Consider the following 21,598-nt stretch of genomic DNA (forward strand, 5'->3'; position numbering starts at 1 on the left):
CCAGCCATGCCAGGATTTCCAACGGCAGCCTCTAGCGGATCTTGCATAACGACTCGATGCACTCGCATCACAACCAAGCCGTGTAGTCACTGGCCGAACACGATTTCGCTCTATGGGTGGCCACAACACAGTTGTGTTTATTGCTGCGTGCATCAGATCCCCGTCTCCCAGTCAACATGTTGTTCATCGATGTGGCAATCTTCACACGGATGGGTACGCTCTACCCACATATGGTCGAAGGAGAACCCGCATCCAGCAGGAACCTCTGTTGCCCAGAGACGGTTTTCATTTAATGTATAGGCCGGCATCCTCTGGGCCACATATTCGGGCTATACATTTTGCCCCGATATTTGACAGGTTCAACAAATTTCCTCTGTCTTTGGCAAGAAGTGACGTAGCTATTGGAAGAAGCACACGTATCCACTGTTATGTCTTCTGCCATATGGTTTCAGCACGATGGAGCCACGTCATATAACAGGCTTGATGTGCATTGTCATCTAAATGGAATTTAGCGTCAGCTTCAGATCGACCACTGAGGTCCAGTGCATTGGACAGCGAGATCACCAGACCGCTCTTGGCTTGATTACTTCCTCTCGGTATACGTGAAGAAACTGGTGTAGAAAACCCGTGTTAACAGTGCTGAGGAACTTGTTGCACACACCGTGGCTCCTTCTGTGGAAGTCCTGTACACACCCTGTGTTTTCCAGGACATCAGATCTTCCAGGTGCCAGAGATGTGAGACCTGCATCATGGTCCAGGATCGTACTATCGAACACCTTGTTTGATTACGATCGTTGTCTGGTTTTGTTATTATTTCTTGTTTTCTGCTGTACTAAGCATGTTTTCTCACCCTGTTCGTGTCATTCCCTTCTTGTGATTTGTGTTGTGACTACCGTGGCGGGAAAGCATTTCCGACCATACACTACTACGTGATATTCCACAGTCTAAGTATATTCTGTCTGTCCTGGAAATTTTTTAATCGTGTGCTGAAACTCCATTTCCAGCGACCAAGTGTTGCATTTGCATCTGTACCTGACTAATGAGTGTGCTATGAATAGTGAGGTATAGCAAGACTGGAACAGACATGTTCGTGGTCTAGGTTCCTGGTTTGACACTCAGGCACCGTATCTCAACCTCGGCTGGCAGGCTGAATCGTTCGATTTTAATCCCACAGAAAATCTCTGGTACTCCTTCACTGTCTGGAACGGTGACTCAGGCGCAGCAATCAACATCCTTGATACATCGTAGCTCTACGGGATCTAACTGCCCATGAATACTTCATATGGATGTGGCATAGCGGAGCAAACTAGTAGACTTTTAACTCGAAGATCTGAGGCCGTTATCACGTCTACATGCGGTGTTACGTGGTATTAATGTGTTGTCGACTGGTGTGTGACTACTTTTCTTTTCTTTCTTTCTTCTTTTTTTTGTCTGGCGTGCTTCATGAAGATCAAAAAATCGTGAGCAGCATCAAACCAGACGGAATACTAATGACATAACAAGCATGCTCAGTTCTATATTAAAGGCTATGGAGGGACTGTGAAATTTCAGGTTGTTGTAACGCCGACCGGAACAGTCGCGGGGTTGAAGTGACGGAAAACGCGGCGGGACCCGCGGAGCGGCCCGCGAACAACATCACAATGGGAGAGGACGGCCACGACCAACGAAGGACCTTACGACAACAAGAACGAAACAACAGTCAAGAAAACCTAACTAGACAACCACGTCCACTCGTAAACAAAACACGAAAGTAAATACACTGTCTAAGGCGAGGCGATATGTCTAGAGACGTACGTAAGGTTAGACTGGCTGGCTGAGCGAGAGGCAGGCGCTTAAGTCCTCTATCGAGGACGCCGCTATTGGCCGCTGCAACCACGTGTTCCATTGTGGCGCCCTCACACAGAATGCGGGCCAAGAGGTGCGCGCCGCAACAGCTTACGGCGCGATGGTGCAGAGACCTCTAGGGGTCTTCGAAGTCCATGACGTCTGGCAGGGATTCAGATTCCATGGCGTGTGGTACCAGACAGGTACTACGAGATAACAATTCTTTGCCAATATAATTGACCGTCCATTACAGCAGGTTGTGTTAGGGACAAATTTCGTGAGTCAGTTAACCTACGAGCCTTGACCCGCGACGTGACGGTGCTGTGGAGTGTGACTTCATTCGTGCACAAACTGAAACGGGACAGAACACTACCTCTTCTTGGGTATTACGTTGTTGAATATATTTAGTGGTTACTGATTGCTCTGTATTGTAGCCCGAGGTCTAGGTTAGATTGAAAGACAATTTAGCTGTGATTTGGCGAAACCTACGAGAGTATTGTCATCAGAATAACTACAGTTCCTCTTATCCAGCTTAAGCTGCGCTTGTTGGACTTACGCGAACTATATCGATGACATCGTTGTTCAGAGTCTACGTTTAGTATCGAAGGCTTCAATTAACAACGTAGTATTGATTTGTGAAGTGCTTATGTTGGCGCCGTTATAGAATCAACGCGAAGTAACTTCTTAGTGGCAAGGGGCCTTACTGTGATTCCATGAGACCTGTAATTGGGTCAATGGCGGCCGTAGGAGGTGGAGGACGCGTCGCCAGCGATGAGGGGCAGTGGGGTGCGACAGTTCCTTCTACAGGTGCCGCCGTGCAGGAATACAGACGCAGTGCAGCCGACATCAAAGAATTTTCCGCCGCTGCCAACAGGCGCCCCCGCTTAGCGCGCAGCGCGGCTAAGAGCGTCCAAAGGTCACAGGCCGCGCGGCTCCCTTGACTCGCAGCCGCGCCAGAGGAGCTCGCCGCCGGTAGCGGGGAACACGCACCGCTGGCTGCCGCTCCAGTCCGTGTGCTCGTCTCCTGCGTTTGATCAACAGCCTTATACAATCCGAGCGACGTGTTTAAAGATAGCACACCTCACAAATTCAAGAAGTCGGCGGAAAAACCTGTTAATCCCCAATTTCGTAAGGATTAATATGACTACATCATCTGTTGTGTTTTAGAGACCCGGCAGGTTAGCCGAGAGCGCTAATGCGCTGCTTCCTGGACTCGGGTAGGCGCACCGGCCCCGGATCGAATCCGCCCGGCGGATTACCGTCGTCGGTCAGTGTGCCAGCCAACCTGGATGAGGTTTTTAGGCTGTTTTCCACATCCCACTAGGTGAATACCGGGCTGGTCCCCACGTTCCGCGTCAGTTACACGACTCACAGACATCTGAACTCGCTCGCACTATTCCATTAATTACACCCGACGCAGACAGCAGGGATACACTAATTCCGTCCCGGGGGGTTCGGGTTGGCGGCAGGAAGGGCATCCGGCCACCCCTTTCCACTAACCTTGCGAAATCCGTTCCCAACAATGACGACCCTGTGTCAACGCGGCACGTCGCACCAGTGAAAGAAAGAAAGAATCTGTTGTGGTTTAGAATTCAACAAGATGTTGGCAACAAGTGGTTCCATATGTATCCCCAGAAAATTCTTTCTACAACACAGAGTGCTACAGGAATAATAGTAAATACCATGCATAATAAAGTAAAGAATGGCTTTTTTGGAACACTTCTCCCCTACTGCGACATAGGAATTTAACATTTGGCTTAAAGGCACCTTTGTAAACGTGCAAAAACGTGACTCCCCACGACGTCGCACCTGGGCACAGTGACGACTAAAACAGCAATGTGTCGACACATGCGAAACGAAACGTCAGGGCTCAGACGTAAAAGTGAGCCTGAATATCTTAGGTTGGGTATAAAGATTTTAGGTTGGGACCAAATTTCACTGCAATTCTACTCAACGACACTGTGGACGTGTCATAAGATGGGATGGTGGTTACAATCCATTTCTCACACAGTTAACACCCTCTCTTCACAACTCTGTGATGGAGGTGAAACCTTCGACGCCCTGCGTTGCAGTCACGCGGTTTTATTATTTGTATCTGAGTAAGACATTTCAGATTAACCGCTGCTCAGAATCGACACTAAAAGATCTCAGGTGTTTGGTTGATGGGTGTCTATGAAACCACCGCTTCCCTTGGGGCCCTCATTAATACACATTTGATGATCGGCAACGACAGTTGGCATTGTAACGTGTTACAGAACGACGTTCATGATCACCTTTCCAACTGATGACACCCCCGGACGACTCAGTCCATCTCTAAGGACAATGGGGACTGTAACCCCACCGAACGTCATCTGACTCATTTGGAGTGCAGTGCGACAACAATTGGTGCTCTCATATACAGTGTGAAATCACTAAAGACCATTCAAAACTATTAGAAGAAATGTGAACATAATCTGAAGCAGCAAAGGGTCGCTATTCTTTTTCTGCCCTTCTATGGCGTGATCACAGGAATAGGAGTGGGTGGGTGCGGGGGAGGGGGGGTGGAGGGGAGGCCGGCACAAACTAGCCAAATCCTTGAATAAAACAGAAAATTATTGTTCTGAGACCTCCAGTTTGGCACAGCATCGCTGCCACCCATGCATCTCTGTTCAGCATGTTAAAAACATACATTTACAGAGGTAACTCGACGAATTCGTAGGTGGCTGTAGGCGGGCAAATCCTTTGCATCTCTCAGATTCGGCATTGCTGGAGAAATGCTCTATTGCATCTGAATACCGCCACTCAGCTAAAGGTGACTCCAGTTTTTATTTTTTAGTGATACTGATGTTAAGATATAACCCAAACAAATATATACACAGGATTATATGTAAAGGCAAGTGATTAGGATCAAGATAATTTACATCAATTGCACCTCGGACTTCAACGCACATCCTAATTCGCTGACAGCGCCACGTGTAGCTCTTCTGATGCCGCCGCGTGGGATTAGCGGAGCGGTTTAGGGCGCTGCAGTCGTGGACTGTGCGGCTGGTCCCGGCGGAGGTTCGAGTCCTCCCTCGGGCATGGGTGTGTGTCTTTGTCCTTAGGATAATTTAGGTTAAGTAGTGTGTAAGCTTAGGAACTGATGATCTTAGCAGTTAAGCCCCATAAGATTTCACACACTCTTCTGATGCCTCCTCAAAAGGCGAAATTTAAGTGCTGAATTACAGGGACATTGATCACTAAGGCATGTGACTGTCTCTGCTGACCGATCTTCCAGAAAGTGTCACGTTTAGAAGATGTGTAACGTGATGACTAGAACGTGCAGAGGCTCCATTATCAAATGGCTTTGAGCACTATGGGACTTAACATCTGAGTTCATCAGTCCCCTAGAAATTAGAACTACTTAAACCTAACTAACGTAAGGACATTTCACACATCCATGCCCGAGGCCGGATTCGAACGTGCGACCGTAGCGGTCGCGCGGTTCCACACTGAAGTGCCCAGAACCGTTCGGCTACACCAGCAGCTCCATTATCCTTGAAGAACATACCTACTCTTGTAGCCAAAGGAATTTCTTCCAATAAAGCTGGAAGCTAGTTTTCGACATGATTCAGTCATGGGACATTGTGAGACTCGTTTAAAAACAGAACAGACCCAATCAACAGGATTTCAATCATACCACACCACATATTTAGAGAGGAGTGTTTTTGAAAACGTGTCTCCACAAAGGTACGTGGTATTTTGACGGATCACATATGTAACTTACGAATGATATTGATACAGCCACGGATGAAAGTGGCATCGTCTGTAAAGAGTATTAATGCGATTATTCAATGATTTGCAACTACCGAATGAAAAAAACGGCAACAGAATAATATTTTGTACTTCATTCAGATTTTATTCATTTCAACGTTCAGATGAAAAGTAAGTACTACGCACTTCACTGGAGTCACTCATTTTAGTAAATACAGAAAAAACATGAGTTAACGATTTTTAATCCGGTACTGTGTGGTTAGATAACTGTCCACCGTTTTCTCTAAAGGCAGCAGTAGTGTTTCTGTTAAAGACACCGTAGGCTAGTATCATTTCGGGATACACACTATTTCCAAATACGAGCACCATACTTGAAAGGTAACTGCAACAAACCACAATCACTCATGATAAACCCAATTATGTAATCACTAGCACAACTGCAAGAACCTTAAAGCAAAACTGACAACACAGAACACCAACAAGCGAAATGAAAACTTATTTTTGTAACTAGCCCCATCTTTGTAACCAATAAAATTTGCACACGTATCGTGTGTAATGTTGCATTGTCTACCCTACCATCTACTGTAATATTTACCATTCCTATTGAAATTCCCTGCTTAAACGGCGCTGTCGTAGCGTATTTAGGTTCGTTTCTTTTAACTGAACGTGACCTATAGCATGGAGTAATGCCAGGTACGCCCTTCTGGGTTAGCACTTTCTTTTGGTCAGCTCTTCCTTTTGTCTGATTTACAAGGGCAACTTGATGTGTAAAGATTACTAATTTTTAATCTCTCTTGATTTCATTGGAGTGTACCTCTTGAAACAATACTGCTTTCAAACACGTACATTCGCCTCTTGTTTCCGTAGTTACTTTCCTTTGCGGCCTACGTTTCGAGGTCCTAGCCCATTGAGTAGTATTTCTGACAAGGATGTTGTTGTACATAATGGTAAAACGTAAATATCAAACATTTTACAATCGTCATAGTTAATTCTAATAACGTACCTGCAGTATGTTTATAGCTGTCTTGATACAGGATAAATTTACGAGTGTATAAATCAATTCAAAACTGAAAGTATATCTGTGTCCGATGAAGAGCGCTCGGCCAGATCACCCAGTTTGAACATGGACAGGAACATCGAGACAGATAACCGAATGATCGTCAGAACTGACTGTGTACACATCGTCAAATCAGTGCATAAGACATCCATAAAACCATGAACAGTATTTAAGTGGGCTGTAGAGTAGCTGTACTAGTTCCAAAGTAAATTAAAAACCAAAAATTACGTGAAAGATATGCTTTCTAACTTTTCCCACCTGCGAAGAAATGTATGCAACCAGCCGATAGTTTTTCGACTGCTTTGACGCGATATATTCCTACACCACTGTTCTAAGGTTCACTATGGTAGTCGTAGGATCTTTTGGAAAAATAGATAAATGAGTAAATAAAGAAGTGATGAAACAAACATGCTTAATTCTCTCCCTTATCCTAGAGCACGTTGCTTTCTGCGTAGTTTTCAGTAAAGACGAGAGCTTAAACAATGTGTTATTGACTGCTCAATTTCTGAAACAGTTTCTCTCGAATAAATCATCAAATTTTTCAGAAATTGTGATCATTAGTTTATCTGTACATGTACATCACACTACTGAGTTCCGTACCATGCGGATATTTTCTTCATGGCGAGTCGTGTTTTCTTTTTTTTTTTTTTTTTTCCTTAGACTGTAAATCGTCACTGTGCATTATAAAAAGAATCACTACGTCTCAGTAACTGACCTCCTATTAGCTGATCCTTTTTATCCTCCTACATATGCTCTGTTAGATGCGGGAGATATGCAAACCATACGAGAATTATTATAAAAATGAGAGACAGAAATGTGACGGGAAGTTTGGAACGTGTCTGAGATCGATACAACACCATTCTGTGATGTTGCTGTTTAATTAACTAATTTCTCGTGCTTTGGCCCATATCCTCTGAATATTTAATCTTTGCTCCAAGCACATAATCCAGAGAACGTATCATACCTGGAACTGCGCGTAATCATATATATAAAAGGCTATTAGTTCTCCTATTCGATACACTCAGATGGATTGCTTGATCAGACCGAGAAAACACCTTTCAAGCTGTTGACTTCAATCCTACCCGTACATACAGGAGAAGAAGAATACCAAGAAATGCCAGCTATGACCATTCGTCACAGTTTCACCATACCATGATAACCTCCTCCCACCAAGCCACAATCTTCATGTCATCATATGCACTTTTCTTTCACGCCTCCCCACACCCTTAACTACTCCACATAGTGAATGTTATGGCACATCCCCACTCACTTCAGCTTGGAACCTTAGCATTGGATATACAGCTCGTCGCTGCCTCAGCAGTCATTGTATACTGTAGCTCTTTTGTGATTTTTAACATCGCTAGCGAGGAATATTCCGAGAGAAACGTGTCTGATCTGCAGTTTACAATGCAATGAGTTTTCACAGTGAATGATAAGGAATTAAACTGCCTGCCATCTGTTCAGTTCTACTCTCTACTCAAAATGGCAGTAGTAAACATCACCTAAGGTTGTTTCACGTCTTTTGAAACTGGCCCAGAAAATATTTCATGTACCTGTGGTCGATGATGTGAGTACGGTCGCCTGTCTTAAATTACGCGAACAATTTTACAAGTCAGTTTTATTATGTCCATTCTGAACAAAAATTCGATTCTGTAATGACAAATGTAATATTTAATAATCACCATTGATTTTATATCGAAAGAATATATTTTTAATTACAGGTTTTTCTTCGATATAACTTGTTTCCTACGCATGGAACAGAAGTTTATGAAATTTTTATCTATATTATCAGATTGTTAAATTGCAAAAAAAAAAATCAAAATGTTTAGCAAAGACAATGAAATACCGGTAACAATTAAGAAGAAGGCTAACAAAGTATACTGCTGGGCGCTCTCTGTGTTTATTATTGCTGTTTCTTTTTTCTGAATGTTACCTGCACATCCCTTTTAGCCTTTTCCTCCTCCCGCAACCCTCTCCCTGTCCCACCCCCAAACCCTACCCCTCCACCCTCCACCCCCTCCACCACCTATTTGGCTCCGTTCGCCTTGGGACCGATCTTCTCCTTCCCGGGCGTCGCTTAAGCGGTAGTTACCTCACGCTGCCCTAAGCCGATAATGCAAGCTCTGGTAAGCGGCTTTACAAAGGACAGGGCCACAGTCACTCCGCAGAAGGTGCTCACGCTAGCTGCCAAAATAAGCCCCTTTAAACTTATTAGCAACATCGCTTCCTTTCACTTCCTTCAAAAGAACACCTGAAAGGGGAACCGTCTCGCGTGTAGGAGGCTATTAAAGTAATTAAAAGCACCATATTATTTCTATACGATAATCGTAAAAGATATTTTTACTTGGTTTGGCGGCAGACTGAGATGTGAAGAAAACACAGACACGAGGGGAAAAATAATTCATACTTAATTATGCTATTACCTCTTGTACTGTTGAATTGAATCATACCGCTCTTCTTAATTTGCAATGTTTTTTTTTTTTTTTTTTAGTATCAGCCATGCCGTCAAACTTGTTACAACTGTTAGGGAAAGCTGCCGAACGTGGTCTGGACAAAATCCAGCTGTGAACAATGCTGCCTTATAATATAAAATGCAATGAAATAAAACTTAGATCTCACATTGAAGATGACTGAAAGTGGACGTAGGAGATTTGCTATATTTTTTTACGCTATAGCGAGTGATCACGAGAAGTCTGAGGAGCTTGTAAGTTGTTGAAGACTATGTAGTGCTGAGAAATACTTGTTAAAAGGAAATCGGTGCGTTGCACTGTTTCCGCGTTAATTAGCATAAATGTTAGCCAATCAGGTGCACACGATAGCTCACGACACTGGTCAACCCTTGGCACGGGTTCGAGCCTTATTACCATCCTGTGTCCAACTTCTGTATCGCTCTCTTGTCCGGTTTTAGGGAACCAAACGAAGAATACATTTGGTGACACTGTCTAGCGGGCCACTTGAATTTCCGTCCGCAAAGACCTGACTGACTAATTTTAATGTCATTTAAGTCCGTAACGGCGCTAAGCAGCGAATTCTCAGCAAAACCTATCCAGCAACGCCCTTTCAGACTTTTCACAGTGTCTCTGACCATCCTGTATATTATTCTGCTATACAACGTAATGCGGCATTGTTCGGTTCGGTAGCGGCTGCAGAAACCTAAATGAAGTTTACTGGGATCATGTGTTACAAATGTTTACCTATTTCTGTGAAACGTTATGTAGTAACAAGTATAAAGTTTATTTCAGTTGAGGTTTCATTTAAGGATTTTATAAACTGTTTAAGGCTATACCTGTTGCAAATGACCAGTCGTTGTCAGTTGTCCACGTTTGCATAAGCCTCCTACAAATGGTAAATTTTTTTTCACTTCAACTTCACTTCGACTTCTACACTTCGAATATCCTGTGCCCAGAATCAAAAGAGGAAGCTGTAACATTTACCGAGAAATTATTAGCTTCCACACAATTAATGACCGTTCTTTCAGCTGAGTTGTAACAATAACACCATGTGTAGTGTTGCACAGAAGGAGAAAAGCGGATGTATGAATTGTTAGAGCGTTTCCTACAACATTTACGGAATACGTGTTTTGTGCAAGTGCATATTTCAAATTTGCCCTATGCTATGCTCTTCTTAGTGAGTCCCCAAACACATAACTCTCTTACACGCTAATCGTTGGACTACTAAACGACCAGAGTTTGTTTACCCGCTTACGGGCGGCGCGCTAGCACCCTTCGCAAGGCGGCAGCCATTCTCTTGAAACTAACGCTGCTTGTCTCTGTGTCTTTCCTGCTGGCCTCCTGCGGACATCCAGGGCACAACTCGAGTAAGTACTCCGACTTAACTCTTCGCAGTCTGTCTTCTGTCTCTCTACGGCTGTCTTCACCCTTCTCTGTAGCTAAGTTGTTGTCAAATATGTACCAGTGTAGATGCTGTAGAAGGAAGACGTTGATATCACGTAGTTACTTCTACCACTGTCTTGAACTTTAATAGTGGCATTCTTCATATGTGTAAACTGTCGCTTAACTCTTGATTTCTCTGTTGCTATACACGTATTGGTTGTTACCACTTCTTTGTAACCTTCCTCTTCTCTATCACTGTGTCTTACTAGAGCTACGCTGTCCGTAGATAGTAAATATGAGATTAGTTAGTAGTGATTATAATGAAAGAAATTGTAAATGAAATTACACAGATTTTCTTGAATGTTTATGTATACTTTGTCTGCATCTAAATAACTATGTTATTAATTTTGTGTAAAGACTTACATTTCTTGAATACTCTAGCAGATTAAGCAGTTGAGAAGCCCTTTTCCATAGCTTCTCAACCAACATATCAATATATAAATGAAACAGAGTGAAATCCAACCTTCAGTCAGCTGGAAGATCCTTCAAAATTAGAATCCATAAAAATAGTACAGTATCCCGTAAGTTGGCTGTCTACTTCATGAAACATTGCAACACATCGAATGGTAGAAAATATTCTAAAGTGAAATTACTCCCATATCATAGTCGGCTATGAAGAAAGCCATATAGAGTTTCAATAAAGAAATCTAGATATGCTTCTGCTCAATATATTGGAGTGATGGAGTGACAGCCACTGCTTTTGTAGTTTTTCATTAAATTTTCAGAGCAAAAAAACGGAGAGTAAAGCAGCAAACACATAAAACACATACCTTTCACTCAATTTCTGTACTTATAACAATCACACTGTTAAGATCAGGAGAGAAGAACTGTTACTTGTTCTTTTGAGTTCTTTATCTATGGTGATTATACTTTGTCATTTATCAAATTGCAGAAACAATTTATAGCAGACCAGAGAAAGATGAAGTTTTTCTGATATCACACTAGAATCTGCAGCGTGTTTCCAAGCCTTCGTATCAAACGTCTGTCGGAGAAACATTACGTCACTTGGAGTAAGGCGTCCGTTAGTATTTTTCGGTCTTAGAGCGACGAGATTTCACCGAACTAGCAGAGTTTACTAAACACTTGTGTTTCTTACTACCTATCTGAATTTTCAATTAAAAAAATCTCAAGAATGGATGTAAGTGGAGAAGAATACAGGGTGTAGCTTTGAAGAAACGTTCCTTACACCAAAGCAGGAAAAAAAGTGTAGTAAAGTCAGACTTTAAAATGCATACCTTAGGTCACTTCTACAGCAGGCTCTTTGACGTCCGCATTTTGGAAGGAGGTAGTATGGGCCAAAACAAGAAAAAAATACCAACTAAATATGACACAAATGTATAGCTGAAATAAATTATAAAACTGTGTAGATGGCAAAGGCACGTTTATTAAAAGGTAACCGGCTTTGTTCATATCAGGATCATTTTCAGACCTTCAGCCGTATTGATGGTCGATGACTGTGCATGGAGGAGGAACCCCCGAATGACGACAGTCAACTGCTGCAGTTGACTACCGTCATTAAGCTGTCCCTGCTCTATGCGCAGTCATTGGCCATCATTATGATTGAAGATACGAAGATGATCATGCTATGATCGAAACCGGTCACCTGTTAATAAATGTGCCTTTGCGATCTGGACTGTATAGTAATTAATTTCCAAGATTGCACTGTGGTGGCTGAAATTATTCATCAATGTTTTCAGAAATAAAATTTATTCAGCAATGTTTTCAGGAGTAAAACGCATACCTTGAGAGCTATCAGCACTTGTCAAATAGAAGACACGTGTTTCACAGTATCGAAGATGTACAAGAACCCGTAGCTCTTAAGGACTTCATTTTACAACCTATGTCTATTAGGTATATTTTTTCTTGTTTTGGTGTAACGGACCTATTCTCAAAGACTGTAAATGGAGTTCAGTTATACCTAGCACTTTACAAACGACTCACGCACTTTATATTTTCTGGGCCTACCCCTTTCATACAGAGCAGATGACTGGGTTATTGGTAACACACAAGATACGTAAAGTAAGGGTACTTACGCCTTGCCACATATCACGGGCATAACCAATAAAAATCGATGCTTAGCGTCGCTGGGAGAGATAACCGAACATTTATTCTCTACGAGTTTAGCCATGAGGTGATCTGTCGCTTCTACACTTTTGATGCAAAGACGTTGAAACACCCTTTATACACAAGTGGTACAACCAGGGTAACGGTTGTTTGGAAAAACACGTTGCGCCAAGAAGTGGAGTGGCGTGGGTAATTGTCGAGGACAGATAGTAGCAACTGGACAAGGACTGTGTGGCATCTGAGGGGTAGGAAGCGAAGGAGAGGACGGCCATCATCTACATCGTCAGACAACATGTTGTGAACTATTGGTAAAAGTTGCGAAAGACAGAGCTTGGCGGAAGGAACGGGGAAATAATCGTCGTTTGAAACGTTGTTTGTCAAGTAATTATCTTACTAACAGCAAAATAGAGCAGTGGACAGACTGCCCCTCCTGAAACTTGTATTTCGAACAGCAACTAGCTCTAAATATACACTCCTGGAAATTGAAATAAGAACACCGTGAATTCATTGTCCCAGGAAGGGGAAACTTTATTGACACATTCCTGGGGTCAGATACATCACATGATCACACTGACAGAACCACAGGCACATAGACACAGGCAACAGAGCATGCACAATGTCGGCACTAGTACAGTGTATATCCACCTTTCGCAGCAATGCAGGCTGCTATTCTCCCATGGAGACGATCGTAGAGATGCTGGATGTAGTCCTGTGGAACGGCTTGCCATGCCATTTCCACCTGGCGCCTCAGTTGGACCAACGTTCGTGCTGGACGTGCAGACCGCGTGAGACGACGCTTCATCCAGTCCCAAACATGCTCAATGGGGGACAGATCCGGAGATCTTGCTGGCCAGGGTAGTTGGCTTACACCTTCTAGAGCACGTTGGGTGGCACGGGATACATGCGGACGTGCATTGTCCTGTTGGAACAGCAAGTTCCCTTGCCGGTCTAGGAATGGTAGGACGATGGGTTCGATGACGGTTTGGATGTACCGTGCACTATTCAGTGTCCCCTCGACGATCACCAGTGGTGTACGGCCAGTGTAGGAGATCGCTCCCCACACCATGATGCCGGGTGTTGGCCCTGTGTGCCTCGGTCGTATGCAGTCCTGATTGTGGCGCTCACCTGCACGGCGCCAAACACGCATACGACCATCATTGGCACCAAGGCAGAAGCGACTCTCATCGCTGAAGACGACGCGTCTCCATTCGTCCCTCCATTCACGCCTGTCGCGACACCACTGGAGGCGGGCTGCACGATGTTGGGGCGTGAGCGGAAGACGGCCTAACGGTGTGCGGGACCGTAGCCCAGCTTCATGGAGACGGTTGCGAATGGTCCTCGCCGATACCCCAGGAGCAACAGTGTCCCTAATTTGCTGGGAAGTGGCGGTGCGGTCCCCTACGGCACTGCGTAGGATCCTACGGTCTTGGCGTGCATCCGTGCGTCCGGTCCCAGGTCGACGGGCACGTGCACCTTCCGCCGACCACTGGCGACAACATCGATGTACTGTGGAGACCTCACGCCCCACGTGTTGGGCAATTCGGCGGTACGTCCACCCGGCCTCCCGCATGCCCACTATACGCCCTCGCTCAAAGTCCGGCAACTGCACATACGGTTCACGCCCACGCTGTCGCGGCATGCTACCAGTGTTAAAGACTGCGATGGAGCTCCGTATGCCACGGCAAACTGGCTGACACTGACGGCGGCGGTGCACAAATGCTGCGCAGCTAGCGCCATTCGACGGCCAACACCGCGGTTCCTGGTGTGTCCGCTGTGCCGTGCGTGTGATCATTGCTTGTACAGCCCTCTCGCAGTGTCCGGAGCTAGTATGGTGGGTCTGACACACCGGTGTCAATGTTTTCTTTTTTCCATTTCCAGGAGTGTAGAAAAATATAAGTCAATGAGGATGGTAGGAAAAACACACTCGTAATGTCCGGGTAGAGCCCTATTGGTATACTGCTTGATATATTATCTGGATGTAACGTTATAAAGCGATATGAAATAGAACGAGCATGTGAAGATTGTAGTAGGAAAGATGAATGGTCGAATTCGGTTTATTGGGAGGAGTCTAGAAAAGTATGGTTCATCTGTAAAGGAGACCGCATACAGGTCGCCAGTGCGACCTGTTCTTAAATACTGCTCGACTGTTTGGGATTATACCAGGTCGGATTAAAGAAAGACATCGAAGCGATTCAGAGGCGGGTTGCTAGTCTTGGTACTGGTAGGTTCGAACAACATGCAAGTGTTATGGAGATTCTTCGGGAACTCAAATGAGAAGCCCTTCAGGGAGGCGACATTCTTTCCGAGGAAGAAAACAAACAGACACCGTCCGAGTAGGTCATGAGGGCACAACGGTACCGACCGGCCGCCGTCTCATAATCAGCTCCTAGGCGTTACCTTACGCGGATATGGAGGAGCGTGTGGTCAGCAGACAGCTCTCCCGGGTGTCGCTACTTCACATTTAAGTGGCTCTTCAATTGACCTCACAAGGGCTGAGTACGAGCAGCACGCGGAAGACCCGGACGCTGACCCATTCAAGCGCTAGCCAAGCTCGGCAGCGCTTGACTTCGTTGATCTGACGGGAATCGGTGGTACCAGCATGGTAAGGCCGTTGAACTTTTCGGCGAACACCATTCAGAAAATTCAGAGAACCGGCGTTTGAAGTTGACCTCAACACGATTCTGTTGCCTCCAGCATACATCGCACGTAAAGACCACGAATAAATGATACGAGAAGTCGCTTTTCCCTCGTTCTGTTTTCGAGTGGAACAGGAAAGGAAATGAAGTCTATAACGACGGCTCCTACAAGGAATGTTAAGAATGGTAGGAAGATATATTTGCTCAGAAAGGGTGACAGGATACAAATTTCAGAATATCTCAGCAGTCAGCACCAAACTTTAGGTGATGAGGATGAATGTGTGGAGAACAAATGGAAAAAAAAATTCAAAGGCATCGTTCAATATGCCCTAGACAAGTATGTTCCGAGTAAGGTTTCAAACGATGGGAAAGATCCACCATGGATCATAGCAGTCTTAGAAAAGCGCTACGTAAACATGGAGCACTTCACCTCACATTCAAGAGAAGTAAAACGCTAGCTTACCAACAAAAGCTGAACGAAGCGGAAATAATTGTAAGAAGAGCAATGAGAGAAGCGTTCAATGATTTTGAAAGTAAGATGTTATCAACCGACCGGAGTAAAAACCCTCAGAGATTTTGGTCCTACGTCAGATCAGTAGGTGGGTCAAAATCATCTACTCCTTCTCTCAGCAACCACACCGGCACTGAAATGGAAGATGACAGAGAGGAGGCCGAAATACTGTCTTCGGAAGTAGTTTCACCGCGGAAGATCGCAACACTGACCCTTCTTTCAATCGTCGTGCGAACGTAGAAATGGCAGATATTGAGATAACTCATCGCGGAATTGAAAAGCAGCTGCAATCGCTTAGTAGCGGAAAGGCTTCAGGACCAGAAGATTAAGATTCTATAAATATTATGCCAAACACTGGCTTCCCTTCTAGCAGTAATTTACCGTAGATCGCTTTAGCAACGAAAGGTGCCTAATGACTGGAAATAAGCGAAGGTCATTCCCGTTTTTAAGAAAGGCCGTAAGACAGATGCACGCAATTATAGACTTATATCGTTGACGTCGATCTGTTCCAGAATTATTGAACATATTTTATGTTCAATAATTATAACTTTCGAGGAAAATGAACAGATACTCTATACAAATCAACATGGGTTCCGCAAACAGAGATCCTGCGAAACTCAGCTCGCTCTGTTCCTCCATGAGATCCACAGCGCAGTGGACAATGGCACTCAGGCTGAAGCGGTGTTCCTTGGTTGTCAGTAAGGCATTTGACACCGTCCCGCATTGCCGTTCAATGAAAAAAGAGAAAAAAAGAAAACGAGCTTACGGAGTATCGGAGCAGACCTGCGACTGAATTCAAGACTTTCTTGCAGATAGAACTCAATACGGAACTAAATCGGCAGATGTAAAGGTAATATCCGGAGTACCACAGGGAAATGTGATAGGACCGTTGCTGTTTACAGTACGTATAAATTATCTAGCAGGAAGCGTCGGATGTTCTTTAAGGCTATTCGCAGATTATGCACTTGTTTCTATCGAAGTATCAATGCCAGAAGATAGTAAGAACTTGCAGAACGACCTGCAGAGAATTAATGAATGGTGTAGACTCTGGCAGTTGACCCTGAACGTAAATAAATGTAACATACTGCGCATACATGAGAAAAGAAATCCATTACTGTACTACTACACTAATGATGACAAACAGCTGGAGACAGCGTCTGCCGTAAAATATCTAGGTGTAATTATCCAGAGCGACCTTAAGTGAAATGATCATATAAAACAGATAGTGGGAAAAGCAGACACCAGACTCAGGCTGATCGGAAGAATCTTAAGAAAACGTAACTCATCCACGAAACAAGTGGCTTATAAGTCGCTAGTTCACCCAATTCCTGAGTATTGTTCATCTATCTGGGGTCCCTGTCAGGTAGAACTGATAGAGGAGATAGAGAAGATCCTGTAAAGAGCGGCGCGTTTCGTCACGGGATCGTTTTGCTGGAAAGAGAGCGTTAAGGAGATGCTAAACAAACTCCACTGGCAGTTGTTACAAGAAAGACGTTGCGCATCCCGGAGAGATATACTATTGAAATTTCGGGACAGCACTTTTCGGGAGGAGTCAGACAATGTATTACTTTCCCCCACATACGTCTCGCGCATTGACCACAAGGAGAAAATTCGAGAAATTAGAGCCAAAACTGTGGCTTACCGACAATCATTCTTCCCACGCACTATTCGCGAGTGGAACAGGGTTGGAGGGATCAGTTAGTGCTACCGGAAGTACTCTCCACCACACACCATTAGGTGGCTTGCGGAGTATGATGTAGACGTAACCACGCGCCGTAAGGTGGATGGCGGAGTACAGATAAAGAATTATTTTTTCGTACAAAAGTAAATGGTACCATCAGCTTAAGAATATTTTCTCAGTGACGGTACTTGTAATTGCAGCACCTCATTACTTACTTTAGTTTAAACACTTTCCGTTATCCCTTCCAGTTAGGACCTATAAGATTACAATCAAGTGTTTCAAAATAATGTATCAAAAACTAGTGCTCTTTAACTCAACAGCTACATTTCCGCCAGCCGAGGTGGCTAAGCGGTTCTGGGCGCTACAGTCTGGAACCGCGTGACCGCTTCGGTCGCAGGTTCGAATCCTGCCTCGGGCATGGATGTGTGTGATGTCCTTAGGTTAGTTATGTTTAAATAGTTCTAAGTTCTAGGGGACCAAAGAGCGGCGTTAGTAGTTACAAACAAACTTCTGAGGGTCACCACGCTCTCACAATTTACAACTACTCACTGCAACGTCGTGGAGCTCCAGTCCCCAGTGGGAGTTATTATTCTTATAAACATGTACTTCCAGTACGGAGACGAGATTGAGCAGCATTTAGAACATCTGGCTAGAGCTACCGCGGCGTTGCGGGGACGAAAGATAGTCATAACAGCTGACATTAATGCAAAATCCCCCCTGTGGTACAGCGGCACCAGAGATGCAAACGGGGACAAAGTGGAAGAGTTTACCATGGCATCACAGCTGGTGGTGGCCAACAAGCCAGGCAATCCTCCTACCTACGCAGCAGTAGGAGGACAGGGCACGAACATAGACGTAACCCTAACATCTCCTAATACAGCAAACCTCATACAAAGCTGGAAAGTTGTGAGCAATGCCACCACGAGTGACGATAATTTAATAACTTTCACTTTAGGTGAAAGGGAGTGCCGCTGGACCATGGGGTGGGAAGTACAATTCAATTATAACAAAGCGGATTGGGAGCGCATAGCAAGGGAGTGCAACATTCCTGCCTTACCCGAAGGTGACGTACATCAAGACATAGACGTGGACGAAAGAGCTGAGGAACTGGTGGGCGCAGTACACAGAGCGGTGAGGGCCGCAGTACCATCCAGGAGGAAGGCCATGGCGGCCTCACCGTCACCATGGTCGGCCGAATTAGAGGAATTACGTCAGTTTGTCAGGAGGCTGAGGAGGAACTACCAGCGCAGTGTCGTCTGGCTGGAAAGGCAAAGATGGCAGTTGCAATATAGGGAGGCCAAGCAGAGATTTCAGAAGGAACTACGCGTAGTAAGAATGCGTAGCTGGGAGAGCTACTTGCTGAACCAGTTGGCTTTAGACCCGTGGGGTCTCCCCTATAAATTAGTGAGGAAAAAAATCCGCTCTCTCCTGGAGCTATCAACAGTCAGGCAGGGGGAAAGGATGACGGAATCTTGGCAGGAGACTGCAGAGGCCCTTCTCCGGTCCCTGCTGCCTGACGACAATGCGGATGGAGAAACTGTAAGTCAGCAGCAACTGCGAGATATAGATGTAGAAGAATACAACAACGACACGGCAGTCTACCCCTTCTCGGAAGAGGAGGTCGCTGCACAAATAAGATCCCTAGAAAGAGGGAAATCTCCAGGACCAGATGGCATTGTGGCTTAGATGGTGCAATTTCTAGCACCCCAGCTAATCGCACCGCTAACTCACCTCTTTAACGAGTGCCTCAGACAAAGGAAGTTCCTCAAGAGGTGGAAAACCGCTAACGTGGTCATAATTAAAAAGGGACCAGAGAAAGACCTGGCCGAAGTCAAATCATACAGGCCAATTTGTTTATTGGACCTGTTCGGGAAACTTTTGGAAAAACTGCTGGCTGACAGATTGACGGCTCACCGGGTGCTGTGCGGGATGAGCGACAGGCAGTTCGGCTTCAGGCCGGGGCGGTCGGCATCTGATATTGCTCTGGCGGCTGAGGTCTGTGGCTCAACCCCGCATAAGTACGTCGTTGGCATCATGGTGGATATCAGTGGCGCCTTCGACAACCTATGGTGACCTTCGCTCTTCTTCTGTCTGCGGGAGAAAGAGTGTCCAGGGCCGCTTTATGGGTGTCTGAGGAGCTATTGAAGGATCGGGAGGTATGTCTATCATCCCTTAGCTGGAGAATCGGGAAAGTAATTGCCAAAGGGTGTCCCCAAGGCTCTGTTCTGGGACCCCTTTTGTGGGATAGTCATATGGAACCATTGCTAGACAGACTACAGCAAAGTGAAGAAGTGCTAGAGGTGATAACCTACGCAGATGACCTCCTCCTGCTGGTCAGCGGTCGCAGCCGAGAAGACATCGAACCAAAGATCGAAAGGGCCATAGAGAAACTGCACCAATGGAGCCAAAATACAAAGATGAAAATATCTGCAAGTAAATCTACATACTTACTGGTAAAAGGTCAGCTAATCAGGAATCCCACTGTTAGAATCGATGGCTCACCAGTTCTTTGGCGACGGGAGACGCAATACTTGGGAGTCATAATTGACGAGAGATGGAACTTCGGGAAACACATAGAAACCGTAACCCAGAGAGCTCTCCAACTACTAAACAATTTCATTCCCATTGGACATAAAAGATTTCATCTCCCTCCTCATCTTTCAAAAACTTTATCACAATAGCATTCTAACCTCAATAGTAGGTTAGAGCTCGGGAGTCTGGGCGCACAGACTCACGCGGGGCGTGCCCACCATGACCGTGAGAAGAGTTCAAAGACGCACGATTTTACGATCTGTGGGGGCCTACAGAACATCACCGGTGGGAGCTCTGTTAGTTATAATGGGGCTCTGCCCGCTAGATATCAAGATACTTGAGCAAGCGGCATGGTACTGGGCCAAAAAGGGAAACAGGGAGAAAATAATAGAGATAATGGGTTTGAGAGTGGAGGATAAGAGAGAAATACGAAATAGACGGGAGGAACTTTGGCAGAGGGCTTGGGAGGAAGAAGAAATGGGGAGAAGAACCTTCCAGTTCCTACCTGACGTTAAAGAGCGTGGGGGTATGAAATATTTTGAACTCACACGAGGACTTATTCACTTTCTCACTGGTCATGGACCCTATCCGAGATATTTATGTCGGTTTGGGGAAAGGGCAATCACCGAGTGTGACTGTGGCGCGGCAGAGGGAACTCCAGACCATGTGGTTTTTGAGTGCCCTCTCTTCAATGATGTCGCAACAACACTTCGAGACAGACTTCCGAACATTGACACATACCATCTACTTACACAAGAAGACACTTTCCACACCTTGAATGCTCTGGCAGATAGGCATCATGAAAAGTGTTAACAGAATACCTGAGGGACCAAGAATAGGTACCAATTCATAGACCAACCGATTGAGACCTGATCCCATTCCCATACCGCTTGTGTGCGGAATGGCCGACTTCCATCAGTTGGAAACAGCCACGTACGGGACTAGGGGGGATGGGGTCTATACCACCGATTATGACTAAAGCACCGATTATGACGTAGGTTAAGTAGTGTTTTTTAGGACTTAGATTTAGGAAATTAACTTAGGAAACTGCAGCGAATACCAACTCTGGCCAGCCCAGTGCCAGGGACATGCTCCACGGGGTTAGCTCGTGGGGCCTGGCTATTTACAAGTTGGTTTGTACTTTACTGCCACACCTGTGACGCTGCAGTTAGTAGTTATTCTAGGTTAGATAATTAACAAGTAGGTTAATTAACTGCCCGTTGTTGTAGAAAATTAACACACTGTAGTAGTTTAAACTGTAGATTCACTAATATAACTGTAACATTAAGCTGCATTATAACCCAATTTTATGTTTCAATTAAAGGTCCACTAATCATGTTAGGAGGTGGGTTAATACACTCCTGGAAATTGAAATAAGAACACCGTGAATTCATTGTCCCAGGAAGAGGAAACTTTATTGACACATTCCTGGGGTCAGATACATCACATGATCACACTGACAGAACCACAGGCACATAGACACAGGCAACAGAGCATGCACAATGTCGGCACTAGTACAGTGTATATCCACCTTTCGCAGCAATGCAGGCTGCTATTCTCCCATGGACACGATCGTAGAGATGATGGATGTAGTCCTGTGGAACGGCTTGCCATGCCATTTCCACCTGGCGCCTCAGTTGGACCAGCGTTCGTGCTGGACGTGCAGAC

Source organism: Schistocerca cancellata, chromosome 9, assembly GCF_023864275.1.
Source record: "Schistocerca cancellata isolate TAMUIC-IGC-003103 chromosome 9, iqSchCanc2.1, whole genome shotgun sequence".
In the NCBI taxonomy this organism is placed as follows: Eukaryota; Metazoa; Arthropoda; class Insecta; order Orthoptera; family Acrididae; genus Schistocerca; species Schistocerca cancellata.